The sequence below is a fragment of the Marmota marmota genome, unplaced genomic scaffold, assembly GCF_001458135.2.
Source record: "Marmota marmota marmota unplaced genomic scaffold, marMar, whole genome shotgun sequence".
NCBI classification, from domain to species: Eukaryota; Metazoa; Chordata; class Mammalia; order Rodentia; family Sciuridae; genus Marmota; species Marmota marmota.
Window position 1 is genome coordinate 7,880,812 of NW_026000051.1, and position 15,603 is coordinate 7,896,414.

A 15,603-nucleotide genomic window follows, 5' to 3' on the forward strand; every position below is an offset into this window, starting at 1 on the left:
TCTTTGAGTAGTGAATATGAAGGAAGGTGATTGGTAAATAAATTGTGTGATGTAGTCTGAAAGGCAGACAGCTATAAATGGTGAAAACAATCTTTGGTATATGTGATATGGAAAAGACAATTGCTTACTCATCTGTCTTTTCATTCCCTTACTGCATTGCTTTATAACCCACCAGGGGCTTATATCCATCAATAAGTATCTTTTTGTTTAAATTTTCAGTTGCAGATGGACACACTACGTTTATTTATTTTTTATGTGGTGCTGACGATTGAATGCAGGGCCTCACACATGCAAGGCAAGTGCTCTACCACTGAGCCACAACCCCAATAAGTATTTATTAACAACTGCTGTCTGTCTGGAAATCTGCTAGGGAATTTATGTAGGTTACTGAATAAAAAATTAGATAAAGCAAATAGGTAAAAATGCGTGGAACTTGCATTAAGTTTGCCCCCCCAGTGTTCGAGTTGGGTATGGCTTATAAAAGACATTTGAAAGCCGAATTATATGGTAATTATAAGACTACACTTGCCAGAGACTGGAGTGATTTTTTTTTGGGCTTGAGAATTTTCGGGTGACTTAAACATAGGTGATTCTTCTGACATGTTGGCCTCCCAGTTCCTTGAGTACTCTTCTCCGTGTAATCTTGTTTTCCTTGTACCATGGGTCTCAGATTCGTTGATAGTACATTTTTCTTTTAATTAATTTTTTATTTATATATATGACAGCAGAATGCATTACAATTCTTATTACACATATAGAGCACAATTTTTCGTATCTCTGGTTGTATACAAAGTATATTCATACCAATTCATGTCTTCATACAGGTACTTTGGATGATAATGTCCGTCACATTCTACCATCATTTCTAACCCCATGGCTCCTCCTTTCCCCTCCTACTCCTCTGACCTATCTAGAGTTCATTAGTTCCTCCCATGCTCCCCCTCCCTATCCTACTATGAATCATCGTCCTTATATCAGAGAAAATTTTCGACATTTGGTTTTTTGGGATTTGGCTAAATTAACTTAGCATTATCTTCTCTAACCCCATCTATTTACCTGCAAATGTCATGATTTTATTCTCTTTTATTGCTGGGTAATATTCCATTGTGTATATATGCCACATTTTTTTAACCCATTCATCTATTGAAGAGTATCTAGGTTGTTTCCACAGTTTAGGTATTGTGAATTGTGATGCTCTACACATTGATGTGGTTGTGTCCCTATAGTATGCTGTTTTTAAGTCCTTTGGGTATAGACTAAGGAGAAGGATAGCTGGGTTAAATGGTGGTTCCATTTCCAATTTTCCAAGAAATCTCTATACTGCTTTCCATAATATTGGTTGCACCATTTTGCAGTCCCACCAGCAATGTATGAATGTGCCTTTTTCCCCACATCCTTGCCAACACTTACTGTTGTTTATCTTCATAATAGATGCCATACTGACTGGAGTGAGATGAAATCTTAAAGTGGTTTTGATTTGCATTTCTCTAATTGCTAGTGATGATGAACATTTTTTCATATATTTGTTGATTGATTGTATATTATCTTCTGAGAAGTGTCTTGTTCAGTTCCTTGGCCTGTTTATTGATTGGGTTATTTGTTTTGTTGAAGAAGCTCTTTTCTCCAATGCATGTTTTTGGTGCCTTTGTCTAATATAAGATAATTGTAATTTTATGGGTTAGTCTGATACTACCCTTTTCATTGTTCTTTATCTCCTTGTTGTTCTCATTCTCTTCTTCATCCATCTTAAATACCATAGTCAATCATTATACAGTCTCCTCTGCATATACCTACGTGCCCATGATAATTTTAACATATTCACTAGGCAAAAATTCTGACTCCCCTCTTATTCTGCATCTGTACCTGCACAACTGAATGTATCTGGAAAACGTACCTGTACATCCACATATCATGCTGATTGGTAATATTTTTAAATTTATGAGCTTGAACTTTTTTTTTTAAATTTGTTTTAATTAGTTACACATGACAGTACAATGATCTTGACATATCATACATTTGATGAGCTTGAACTTTAAGTGGGCCCTTAATGCTGTCAGGCAATTGTATGTACCTAGTTCATTTACTCTCTCACTCTCCTTTCTTTCTTTTTGTTAGAACATTATAATTATGCATATAGTATTTGGGTTCATTCATTTTGGCAAAATAACACATGCAAGGAATTTGATTTTAATCTCCATCTCCCCTTTTTTCCCCCTCATCCTTCTTCCTGTTCTCCTTCCTCTACTCTATTGATCCTCCTTTTTACTCCTTTATGTATTTAGTTTTGATTTATCCCCCTTTTTTAAAACTGGTGACAGCTCTCTCCCTTTCAGCTGAAGACCTTGCTTCTTTCTCCATTAAGAAAATTAAAGCATTCTGTACTTATGCATTTGCCCTTAACTCCTCTTAGCATAGAATAACCAACCATCTGTCTTTTTATCAAAGACAAGCCCTTCACTTATGTATTAGATATCATCCCCCTCTCAACTATTCAAAGATATTACCCTAGGAACTTTCTAGGTACTGTTTGGTTAGACATGATTCTATGATGAATGAAAAATTTTTAAGTACATTTCATATGAAACTGATTCAACATTCTGTAATTTTTTTTTTTTTTTTTTTTTTTTGGGTTGGGTACTGGAAATTGAACCTCAGGGGCACTCAACCACTAAGCCACATCCTCAGGCTTATTTTGTATTTTATTTAGAGACAGGGTTTCACTGAGTTGCTTAGAGCCTGGCTTTTGCTGAGGCAGACTTTGAACTCATGATCCTCCTGCTTCAGCTTCCTGAGCTGCTGGGATTACAGGCATGAACCACTGTGCCTGATTGTATATCTGTATATATGACTTTTGAGCAAGATTTTTTTCTTTTCCTTTTTTTTTGAGACAGGGTCTTGTTAAGATGCCAAGGCTAGCTTTGAACTTTCGATCTTCCTGCCTCAGCCTCTCAAGCCACTGGGATTATAGGCATGCACCACTGTGCCCATCAATTTTTAGCTAGTTTTGAGTCTTTTTTTAGTTATTTAAAAAAATTTTTTTTAAGTTGTCAATGGACCTTTATTTTATTTATTTTTGTATGGTACTAGCCCTTTAGTTATTTTTATTGGAGTATACTTTATATATAGTAAAATTCACCCTTTTGGGGTTTACAGTTCTATGAATTTGGACACACACATTCAGTCATGTAAACACCAGGATCTATCTGTAGAATATTTCCATTACTGCAAAAGTGCTCTTGGATCCTTTTGTAGTCTTGTAGTCAGCCTGCTCTCATCCCCTCCTGCCCCTGGCATTCTCTGATCTGATTTCTAGTTTTGCTTTTTTCAGAATGTGATATACATGAAGTTATTAAATGTTAATCATTTTGAGTTGTTTTCATATAGCCTAATGGTTTTGAGATTCATCCGTGTTATTGGATGTATCAGGAGCTGATTTTATTGCCCAGTAATATCTCAATGTATGGATTTTCCACAATTTATTCATACAGTAGTTAGTGGATTTGGGGATGTTTCTAGGTTTTGAACATACAGAGTAAAGCCACTATAAACATTTTTACCTCCCTTGGGAAGATAAGTAGGTATGGGATTGCTGGGCTATATGGTGAGTAAATTTAACTTTATAAAAACTTGTTTTTCATATTCATCAAATGGAGTATTAGGACTCTTAGTTGCCAAAACCGGAAATTGACTCTGGCAGAAGAACTTATGAATAGGATATTAGATGGCTCATAGACTCTCTTGGAGAGCTGGAGAGACAGATTCAGAACTTATGTATCCAGGGACATTATCCTAGGCACAGTCGCTGGAGTTTGAATTGCCAACTCCATTAGGGAATGTTAGACATTACAAGTAGAACTGCTGCCTTTAGTATCTGGAGGAAGCTGCTATTCTGCTTTCAGCTTACCAGAATGATTCTCTAATGATCTACCTTCTTTTGAGTCATTAGCTTTTGAATCACCATCTAGGTCCTGCCACTCTGCCACTGAACCACATTCCCAGCCCTTGCTTAGCATAATATAAATACTAGTTTACCTTCCTGTTTTCCTTTTTTCTCATCTATCTTTTTTGTAAGTAAGTTTTTTACTGAAGTGTAATTACAAAATATATAAATTATGCATGTATGGCTTCATAAATTTTCATTAGGTGAATTCACCTTTTTTGACCAGTACCCAGAAGAAGAAATAGAACAATACTAGCACTCTAAAACCCTGCTCCTCCTAGTCATGGAACCCTACTTCCTACCAGGTAATCATTATTTATTCTGACTTTATTTAACTGGTTTAATGTTTTTTTTGTTTTTTTTTTTGTTTTTTTTTTGTGTGTGTAGTACTGGTGATGGAATCCAGGGCCTTATACATGCTAGGCAAGTGCTCTACCACTGAGCTATATCCCTTTAAAAAATTTTTTATTTTCTGGAAACAGGTTCTTTTTCAGTTGCTTAGGCTGGATCCTCTTGCCTCAGTTTCCCAAGTAACTGGGATTATAGCATGTATCACTGTGCCTAGAAAGTTTTGTCTATTTTCAAGCTTTAATCAAAGCTGTATATTCTGGGTGTATGTTTTCTTTCTTTCAGGCTTTGTGAGGTTCATCTCTTTTCTTTTCTTTTTTTTTTTTTAATTTTTTTTTAGCGTAGATGAATACAATATCTGTTTTTTATTTATTTATTTTTATGTGGTGCTGAGGATTGAACGGAGTGCCTCAGACATGTGAGGCAAGCGCTCTACCACTGAGCTACAGCCCCAGCCCCATCCATTTTCTTTTTGTGTAGCAGGAGTTTGTTGATATTGTTCCATTATACAAATACAACACTATCCATTGTACTATTGATGGACATATAAGCTATTTCTAGTTTTTTTGACTAATATCAGTTAGGTGGTGTTATGTACTTGTCTTTTTTGGCTTGCACATGTACATTTCTGTGGGTATATAACATGGGTCGATTTAGTGGGCCATGGATTCTTTGTGTGTTCAGCTTTAGGTAGGAGAACCTGCCAAAATTTTTCTAAAGTAGTTTTGCCATTTTCTCTTTCTTCTCATGGTATACATGAGTTTTTATTGGTCATATATATCTTTTTTTTTAAAAATCTTTTTGTGCTTCAGAAGGACTTTGTGCCACAAGATAATACTTGTTCGAGTTTACCTAATCAGTTGTGTATCTCTTTCATTATCTCTTTGAGGGAGATTTCATGTTTTACCTCTATTATCTTAGTACAGGCACAAAAGACATATAGTGAAGTTGCATGGAAAAATGAGTAGAAGTATGTCTGGAGATGGAATAATCTCGACAGTTTTTAGAAGTGAGAACTTACTGGTCTGAGTGGAATTAGAAGTGATGGAAACAGAGAGTGATAGGATTATTTAATTCAGGTGGAATGTGATCTGAATCTGTAGGTAATTGGTAGCCATTTTTACTTCCTGAGTTGGGAGAGAGTTATTTGGAAGGTGTTTTATCCATTGAACAAGGAATGTGTTTTTGTTTAGAGAGGTGTTCTCCGCCCTGAATTGGAGACAGATATACAAGACGTGATTATGTGACTTTGGTCAGTTTAATCTTGTAGTTTAAATTTTTTAATGAAATAGGGTTTTCGTCTTTCTTTTATCTTGTGATGATTGGAACTAATATGCAAATATGAGTAGATTTTTATAATTCTCTGTATATTCTTTGACATTACAAGATTCAAGAGTTTTGAAACACATAGTGTATGATATATGAAAGGAAATTCAGCTTCTGCTCTTGTAACCCATGTGTAATTCTATAGTATCTCTGGAGTGGTTCTGTATTCTCTTTTGCATTGTTTTTTGTGCTAGCACTTTTAGTTCTGCTTACATTAGAAATAAATAAAACATAAAGTGGTATGAAATGTCTCATCTCTTAAGGCTTGTCCTACAAAATACACTGCATTGCTCTTGATAGTTTTTATTATAAAACATCAATTAAATGTAAATTAATAGTTAGCTTCAATATTTTTTAAATTTTTTAAAAAATATATTTTAGTTGTTGATGGATCTTTATTTTATTTGTATGTGGTGCTGAGAATTGAACCCAGTGTCTCACGCATACTAGGCAAGTGTGCTACCACTGAGCCACAACCTCAGTCCCAAGCTTCAGTATTTTTAGTCAAAAAGAAATGAAACCAAGAATAACAACAAGAACAACAAAACATTCTGTAAAGTTAAGTTGGAATTTGGATTATCCATATGAAATAAATGTATTTTCTTGCTTTATCCACCAAAAGGGTAGAAGCAATGACAGCCAGAAGAGACAAACATACCTAGTTAGTGCCCATAGATTGGGTTTTTAATTCTGTTTCTCTCTAGAAGGAACCTTGAGAAATGGCTGATTCCAGGTGTGGGGCCAAAAAAGTACTGAGTCTGGATGGGTTTGATCAATAATCCAGAAAGTCACAATCCTTATTACCATAATCCTGAATGTTGAGATCCTTAAAGGTCAAAATCCCTAAAGTTTAAAATCTTAAAGAGGATCACAATTCCCAAAATATAACTCCTGAAAAAAGCAAATTTATTTAAAAATACATTTATCTTACATCTGAGAACATAAAACAGAACAATGTATAGATCCCTTTATACAATAAAATAGGCAATGATATACATATTAAAAAACATAAATACTAAGGCATACTAGTGACAGTTGTGTAGGCGTAAGTTATTATTTTTTTTAGGCATAAGTTTTAAGTAGATAAACCCTATTCATGAAGAAATAGTTCAAATAACAGATTGCATAAACAAATATCAATGTGGTTTGTAATTGCATGTACCAAACTTTATAATTGTGGTCATTTGAATTACCATGACAGATAACCCAAGTCTTTTTAAAAATTATTGTTTTTATATATAATGTATATTTTTAGTTGTTGATGAACCTTTATTTTATTCACTTATTTATATGTACTTATTTATATGCAGTGTTGAGATTCAAATCCAGGATCTCATACCTGCTAGACAAGTTCTCTACCGCTGAGCCACAATCCCAGCCCAACCTAAGTCTCTTGATGAGATTGATCAAAAACCTTGATGATAAAACTCAGGGTGTAGCTCTGAGGTGAAATGCTTGCCCAGCATGCACAAGAACCCTGGGTTGGAGCCCTAACACTGCAAAACAAAACAAAACAAACTTTAATCTTGTTGTTTTAATTTCTTTATGAAATGGGGCTTTCATCTACCTTGTAGTTTTTTTAAACTAATATATTAATATGATTAGATGATTTCTTTTTTATACTCTGTATCCTGTGGCATTACAGTATTCAGAATTTTGAAACGTACTAATTAATGGTCACCCAAAAAGCTGAAATTTGGAGAATTTTTATTTTTCATAAGTGTATATGTACAATGCTTATGCACAAAGTCATTATTGTGAAAATGCACTTTCAAGGAGTCAGATTTGAAAAAAAATACATATAATGAATTAGGACTCTTAAAATTTTCTGCGTAGTATATACCTTCAATATTGGAAATGATGCAAAGATGAAATGCCTAGTATAGTGAATTGTATAAAATAATACAATTTAAAACAGTGTGTATGTGTATGTTGGCGGGGGGAGCTTAAAAAAACCCCAAAACTTAAAAAGAGAAATTAATATGAAAAAGTGTATTGAAGGGTGATTATGGGCAGTTGCATGGAGGTAGTCTATAAGAACTGGCTGAATTTAACTGTTTAATTAACTATATTTTGAAGTCTCATATATGGATGAATAGCTGCTTTTTTTTTTTTTTTTTTTTAAGGTCACGACAGTCCTTGGAGCATAGGTTCACATTCATTTTCAGTGTGCTGCTGCTCTTTTCAAAATTCTATCATCTGGTACATATCAAACATTCCATACTAAATTTTGTGTCATGCTTCTGTGGTGTTTTGGGTATATGGTAATTCATCCTGTTTGTGCTCATAGATAGGCCACAAATCCGGCAGAAACAATACTGGTGATAAACTAACAACTCTGTTACTTAAGTGTCTTATCCTGTGGTGCACATAATTTATTTTTGAACTAGTCAATAACTTGGCTGGCTTCTTTAGGTAAATGCAGCTTCTCCTCCACCCCCCTTTATGGTGGTGGTGGGGATTGACTCCATAGGTGCTCTACCACAGAGCTACATCTCCATTCCCTTTTTTTTAAAATATATATATATATTTTGAGACATGGTCTTATCAAGTTGCTGAAGCTGGCCTCAACTTGAGATCCTCCTGTCTCAATCTCCCTAGGCTTTGAGATTAACAAGTGTGTACCATTGTGCCCAACCAAATGAAGCTTTAACTTATTAAAGGGTGCTGGAATTTCATCAGCCAGAAGGAATGCCAATGCCAATAAATAACACGTTTTTAAATTAAAAAGTTTTTCTTATTGGTATATTATATAGCAATAAGAAAAAATTTTTAATTTAAAAAGAATTTGGCTTTTTCCTCCTCTTTGCCTTTTTAAAAATGGAAATTGTGGTTTTGGGGATTTTTAGGACTTCCACATTTGGGGATTTTTAGTATTTTGAGATTGTAATTTTGAGAATTTTAAACAACAGTTTTGATCTTTCAAGATTTTAACATTTGGGATTATGGCTTTCAAGATTGTGTCATTCTAGATTATGATCAGCAACAGTCTGGGATATTTTATCAAAAAATAAGGAAAAGACTAGGATAAGGCACAGACATTTACTTGTAAAGGCTACCACTCATCAAATTTGGGACAATTTGGGTATCACAAAGCATGATGGTAGTAGACATTATATCAAAAATAAGGTTCACAGAGAGCTAGAGAAGGGGACAAAGGGAATGAGAAAGGTGGAGCTCTTTGCAGAAGATGGCCAGGTTATATATGTGAAAGGAATATGTAAGATTAGGAAATTACCTTTCTGCATAGTCAAATGTAATAATTGGGTTCAAGCAAGTATCAGTGGATGTTTAGGTTGTTGGGAAACAGGATATTCACATAGTTTCAAAGAATCATGTCACCATTATTTGTGAAAGAGAAAGTTCATAGTATAGAGATCTGACATTTACTACCTTAATCAAGTAATTAAATTTAAGATCAATGAACTGATATCAATTACCCTCAGAACTGAAACACACAATATCACATATGTGTACATCGTTGCTAGGAATGAGGCAACAGTTAGAAGAATCAGAATGTGGGCAGTTGGTCTGGACATGTAATCATTGACATGAAAAAACAAAGATAAAGGAGACAGTTCTAGCTTAAAAGAGACTAGATGAGACAAAAAATACTGTATGTGAATTTTGATTGCATTTCGGATTAAAAAACTTTTAAAAGATTTGGGAAACAAGTAGAGAAAATTTATTATGTCTTTATTGATATCATTGAACTGTTAATTTTCTTAGCTGTGATAATGGTATTGTGGTTGTGAGGGAGAGTGATCTGATTCTTAGAAGATGTAGAAGTATTTAGGTTGAGATGAGGTCAAGGGGACTGCAGCTTACTTTTAAATGGTTTCACAAAAAATAGTTATAGCACACGTGGCAAAATCTCAGCTATTGGTGAAGTCAAGTGAAGGGTATAAAGGTGTTAATTATAATATTCTTGAACATTTTCTATTAATGTTTGAAAATGAAAGGTGGATCATGTGCTCCTTCCAGTGCCAGGAGAGTGCTGAAGATCCTGGGCCACTTGGTTATAGGTGGCCTCCAATGCTGTGGGATGTAGTTGGGGGACCGCAGCCCTCAGCACGCCTGCCCACAGGACTCGTTTGCCATCACAGGAAATTCTCTGCCCCTGGGACTGAGAGACACCAGCCTTTTCTCAAGCTGAAACTTGAGATACCTACCAGATATCTTCATACAAAGGATCTGTGGTGGCACAGGGCAGTTGGGGCTTCTGCCAGTAATAGGGAAACTGACTCAGTGGAATTGGCTCAACTGGGACTGCTGCTAGAAGAGAAGTCCTAGCAGGTCCAACCCAAACAAGGCTGAAGAAGAACAAATATGCCCAGGGCCCCAAGAAGAAGAAGAGGTATGGGCACTGATGCTTTGCCTGCAGGCCCACTATGCCATGGAGAAGATGGAGTTAGTTAGTGTGTGAAGTCTGGGAGGGGCGTTGGAGGGTCAATCCCATATAACGTACTTCTTGAATGACTGAAGGATAATGACCATCTGTTACATGGCCACAGACCACTCATGCCCTCATTTTGGGCTTGCTTTATGAGCATCTTCTGGGTAGCTGATTCTTCCCCTTGAGGAAACCAGTTTGCTGGGCCAGCTGGGATTTTGGCCCCTGGGATTAGAATTGGAACTGACTTCTCCCTGAAACCCTTGCCTGGGTATAATCGATGCTGCTTCTTCATGAATGAACCCCCTCACACTCCTGTTGGAGAGAATTTTCCATGGACACAGCTTAGTAGAAAGATGCAGGCCTCATATGTCACCAGCTGCTGACCTACCGCTTTGATGACAGCACCCCTGTGTACCTTTTTAGTTTAGTTCGGGCAGCCCTCAGTCAGTGGCTTCTCACAGATCACCAGAAGCCTGTACATCAGCATTGGTGTGGCTGCCAATAACAAACTCTTGCTATCCAGCAATCAGATCACTTCAGTCATCAACGTCTCAGTAGAGATGGTAAATACCTTCTTATGAGGATATCCAGTCCACATATGTGCCTGTGGCTGATGTACGCATCTCTCAGCTCTATGACTTCTTTGAACCCTTCATCCACCATATCCACAGTATGGAAATGAAGCAGAGCTGTACACTGCTATAGTGTGCCAGTGGCATGAGCCACTCAACCACTTTGTACCTTTCCGACCTCGTGAAGTACCCTGTGGACCTAGTCATGTCGGCCCATCATCCAACCCAGCGGTGGCTTTTGGGAGCAGCTCATCTACCATTCAGCAGTATGACAAGAATACTGTACACATGGTTAGCTCCCCAGTGGGAATGATCCCTGACATCTATGAGAAGGAGGTCTGTTTGATGATTCCACTATAAATCATCCCCCAAACTCCTGCTTTAGGGTCAGCTTTTAGACCTGTTGATCCTATATCAGGATCTGAACTTGAACAATCTTTATTGATACAAGAATATACCAGATGATGCCTTTTAAGGGCAAGAAAAAAGAAAGTGATGCCACAGCTTTCAACTTTGGAATTCATATCTTTAAAAGATTAAACTCAATTGTTAGATGGTGAAGATAAGTTTTCTACCCTGTGAGTGGCAGGGTGTGGCTGCTGGCCAGAGGGTGAAATGAGGCAGATGATATCTTGGACAAAGACACCAGTGCCCCAATGCCTGGAGTCCTGCTGCCCTTACCTGGACTGGAGAAATGAGCCTGCTACAGTCCTACTTTGTTTTTTCAAACCCAAAAGCTAGAACCTTAGGCATCATGACACCCCCTGAACTTTTCACAATAAGTGCCAACCTACTGGATAAGTGGTCTTCACTAGTTCTCTAGGAATCTTAGGGACTCCAAAGAACTGCACATCCACCACAGTGACCCTATTCTAGTTTTCTAGATAAGGTTTAACACAGAAGATAGTTTTCAAATAAACATTCCACTGTTATTGAAATAAAAGCAGCCTCTTCCACATACTCACAGGACCTGGCAACCCCTGGAGCTGTCTACTTGTTTCGTGCTGTTTCTCTTTTTGGGAATCTTGACCATGCTTAGACCAAATATGTATTTCATGGCCTCTCTTCAGGAGAAAGTGTTTTTTGGCATATTTTTGGGTATAGTGCTCTTCTGGTTTTTCCACATTGTCTGTTGTCATTCAGAGAATGTCTCACATACTTTTTCCAAACTGGACTATTCCTTAATTGCTCTCCTGATTATGGGGAACTTTGTCCCCTGACTCTTATTACTCCTTTTACTGTTCCCCATAGCCTCGATTCTTCTACCTTTCCATCATCTGTGTCCTGGGTATCTCTGCCATCTTTGTGGCATAGTGGGACTGGTTTGCCACTCCTAAGCACGAGCAGAAAAGAGCAGGCATGTTCCTGGAACTTGGCTTGAGTGATGTTATACTCACCATGCACTTCATTATTACTTAGGGATTTATCAAGGCCACTACAGTGGGCCAGATGGGCTGGTTCTTCCTCATGGCTATGATGTATATCATGGGAGCTGGCCTTTATGCTGCTTGGATTCTTGAGCTCTTTAACGTGGTTTAACACTTGGTTCCAGTTGCATCAGATTTTCCATGTCTTGATGGTTGCAGCAGATTTGGTCTACTTCTGTGGGGTCTCTAACCTTCAGGAATTCTGATACGGCCACCTTCTAGGCCGTACTTCTCTAAGCCTTCCCACCTTGGGGTGGAGGAGGAACTTCCTAAGTGCTTTTTCTTCTTTTTTTTTTTTTAATATTTATTTTTTAATTACAGGCAAACACAATATTTTATTTGTATGTGGTGCTGAGGATTGAACCCAATGCCTCACACATGGTAGGCAAGCACTCTACCTCTGAGCCCTGCTCCCCGCCCCTGAACCCAAGTGCTTTTAAAAATAACTTCTTTGTTGAAGTGACAGGAAGAGTCCGAGTTTCATGTTTCCAGAAGAAACTTCTTAGATAATTCAGTGCCAGTCAAGCTTCAGCTCTTTTTCATAGCCAGTGGGCAATAAACTTTCCATTTCTAGCTGGGGAGGGTGGGATGGTCAACACAGTTATCACCCTCCTAGGCAGTCACCCACCCACAACAAGCATGAGAACCACTCCAGATGAAATACCAGATGCCTATGTTTGTTAATCTGTTCAAAGACACAGAAAAGCTGAAACCCTGTAATGTCTTCCCTGGCTTCCTGAGCTTTTCTAAGGCCATGTTGTAGGGGCGTAAGCATGGTGACCGCCAGTTCAGAGTCTCCCGAGGAGAGCAGCTGAATTCGGGTGACGGGTGTGGGGACCAGCTAGAGATGAGGTCTGAGAGATAAAGAAAATGAATGGAAGGGAGCAGATCATGTGAGTCCTTTTAGGCCCAAAACCTGTACTGTGAGTGAAATGGGAAGCTGTTCATTTTTTAAAAAATATTTATTTTTTAGTTGTAGATGGATACAATGCCTTTATTTTATTTATTTATTTATTTATCTATTTATCTATCTATCTATTTATTTATTTATTCATTTATTTGAGAGAGAATTTTTTTAAATATTTATTTTTCAGTTTTCGGTAGACACAACATCTTTTTATTTTATGTGGTGCTGAAGATCGAACCCAGCGCCCCGCGCATGCCAGATAAGCGCATTACCACTTGAGCCACATCCCCAGGCCTTTATTTATTTTTATGTGGTGCTGAGAATCATCAAACCCAGTTCCTCACACATACTAGGCAAGTGCTTTACCACTGAGCCACATCCCCAGCTCCATATTTTTCTTTAAAAAAAAAATTTTTTTTTCTGTAGTTGTAGATGGACAGCATGCCTTTATTTGATTTCATGTGGTGCTAAGGATTGAATTCAGTGCTTCACATATGCTAGGCAAGTGCTTTGCCACTGAGATACAGCCCCAGTCCCCTGTAGCACACTTTCCAGAAACAGTTATAACCTTTTCCCATCTTTCTTGGGCCTTGATCTGCTTACAAAGCAGGAAGAATACAGACACCAAATTTTACATAGCACAACAAATCATGGAAGTGTGTCCAGGCTTCAAATAACTTGCATTTTAATTTTTTTTTTTCTTGGCAGAGTAAGGTAAAATTAAACTGAGGAAAGATTTAATATTTAATACTAAGCTTTAAAAAGAAACCTGCTGGGGTAAATTGATGGAGTTGCAGAATATCATGCTAAGCCAAGTAAGCCAATCCCAAAAAACCAGAGGCCAAATGTTCTCTCTGATATGTTGATGCTGATCCATAGTGGGAGTGGGGGAAGGGGAAAAATGGAGGAACTTTGGGCAAGGGTGAAGGACAGACGGGGGAAGGGAGTATGGGGACAGGAAAGATGATGGAATGTGGTGGACATTATTACCCTAGATATATGTATGACTGCACATATAGTGTGATGCTACATTGTGTACAATCAGAGAAATGAAAAATTGTGCTGCTGTTGTGTACAGTGAATCAAAATGCATTCTGCTGTCACATATATCTAAATAAATAAAAACAAAACAAAACAAAAAACCAAAACAACAAACTGCTGGGCTAGGATTGTGGCTCCAGTGGTAGAGCACTTGCCTAGCATGTGTGAAGCACTGGGTTTGATTTTTCAGTACCATGTATAAATAAATAAATAAATAAATAAATAAATAAATAAATAAATGTTCATCAACAAAAATAAAATATTAAAAAGCCTATCATTTCTATGTTTCCTGATGCTAAGACTATGATGATAAAAGTAGAGCAGGAAAAAGAGGTGGATTTTAAAAAATGTTGATAATAAAATGAGAGTCTAAAGTATCTTAAGAGATCATATAATTCAACCTCTCATTTTCCTTTGGGGAAAAAAGTGCAGAAATAGGAAACTTGTTGGAGGATACACATCTTATTATTGAGCGAACTTAAAATGCATGAATTCCCTATCGTTGCACCCAATGGTGGACGTAGATGGCAGTGTACATCTTTGAATTATTGTTAATAGATACTATTATTAATCTTTATCCTGGCATTGTATGCATCTTAGAGTCCCTTTACCCCTTTTTCAACCTATGCTTAATTTTATTTGTATACTTTATTCTAAATACTTAATATATAGAATTAGTTAAAGTATTAAATACTGTTTTAATAATAGTAGAGTTGTTAGTATTCACTAGGATTTACCCATATTTGTAGCATTTTCTCAGCTGTTTTCGTGTCTGAATTTCAGACCTTTGATCTTTTGTAATTTTTTTTACCCTTAAGAATACCTTTTAGAATTTTATCTTAGTACCAGTTAGCTGATGGTATAGTCTGTTTTGTTTTTCTGAAAATGCTTTTGCTTGCATTCATTCTTGTAGGAATATATACATTGGGTATAGAATTCTTTATGGGCATTTATTTTTTTTTAAGCACATTAAAGATGCTGTTTCTCAGTTTTCTAGCTTTTATTATTAACACTGAGAACTGTCAGTCTATCCCTTCTTTCAAGGTAATCTATTTTCTCATTTAAATTTTGTAACAACTCTGAGATCTAGGTTTTACTTTTGTTTGTATAGACGAGAATATAAATTTAGGATTATTTACCACTGTCAAATAGTTAGAAAATATTAGATTAGGGCTGGGGCTGTAGCTGAGTGGCAGAGCGCTTGCCTAGCATGCGTGAGGCACTGAGTTCAATCCTCAGCACCTCATAAAAATAAATAAAGACATTCTGTCCATCTACAACTACAAAAAAAAAATTTAAAAATGGATTAGATTAAAATTCAGTTCTGTCACAAAAAGCTTTTACTTTACTTACTTTGCCTTACTAGCTCTAACTAAGTCAAAATGCATTTTCATCTGTTTTTAACAGTATTTTTTCAGCTTTTATAGGTATACTAGATTTTGAGGCATAGTTATGGCCCTCAGCTTATAGTTTGGAGAAAAGCATATGTAAAGTTGAAATATGAGGTTGTATGTAATTAATAATGATAGCTTGTTGTAATAATAAGAGTTTATGCAAACAATTTCAGACTGGACCTGTCTTATGAATGAGGTGGAATTTGGTTTGAATCTCAGGCAGAGTTTGGGGTGAAAATTGTAGAGGTTATT

General features: G+C 36.6%; 1 protein-coding gene and 2 pseudogenes across 5 annotated transcripts in view; all 3 read left to right on the top strand.

Annotated features, from left to right (window-relative positions):
- LOC107152107 (spermatid perinuclear RNA binding protein) overlaps window positions 1-15,603 on the top strand; it is a 136,543-nt gene that overhangs the window by 31,462 nt on the left and 89,478 nt on the right. The window lies entirely within an intron of this gene.
- LOC125619656 lies at window positions 6,067-11,533 on the top strand (annotated as a pseudogene).
- On the top strand, window positions 11,136-12,215 carry LOC107152192 (annotated as a pseudogene).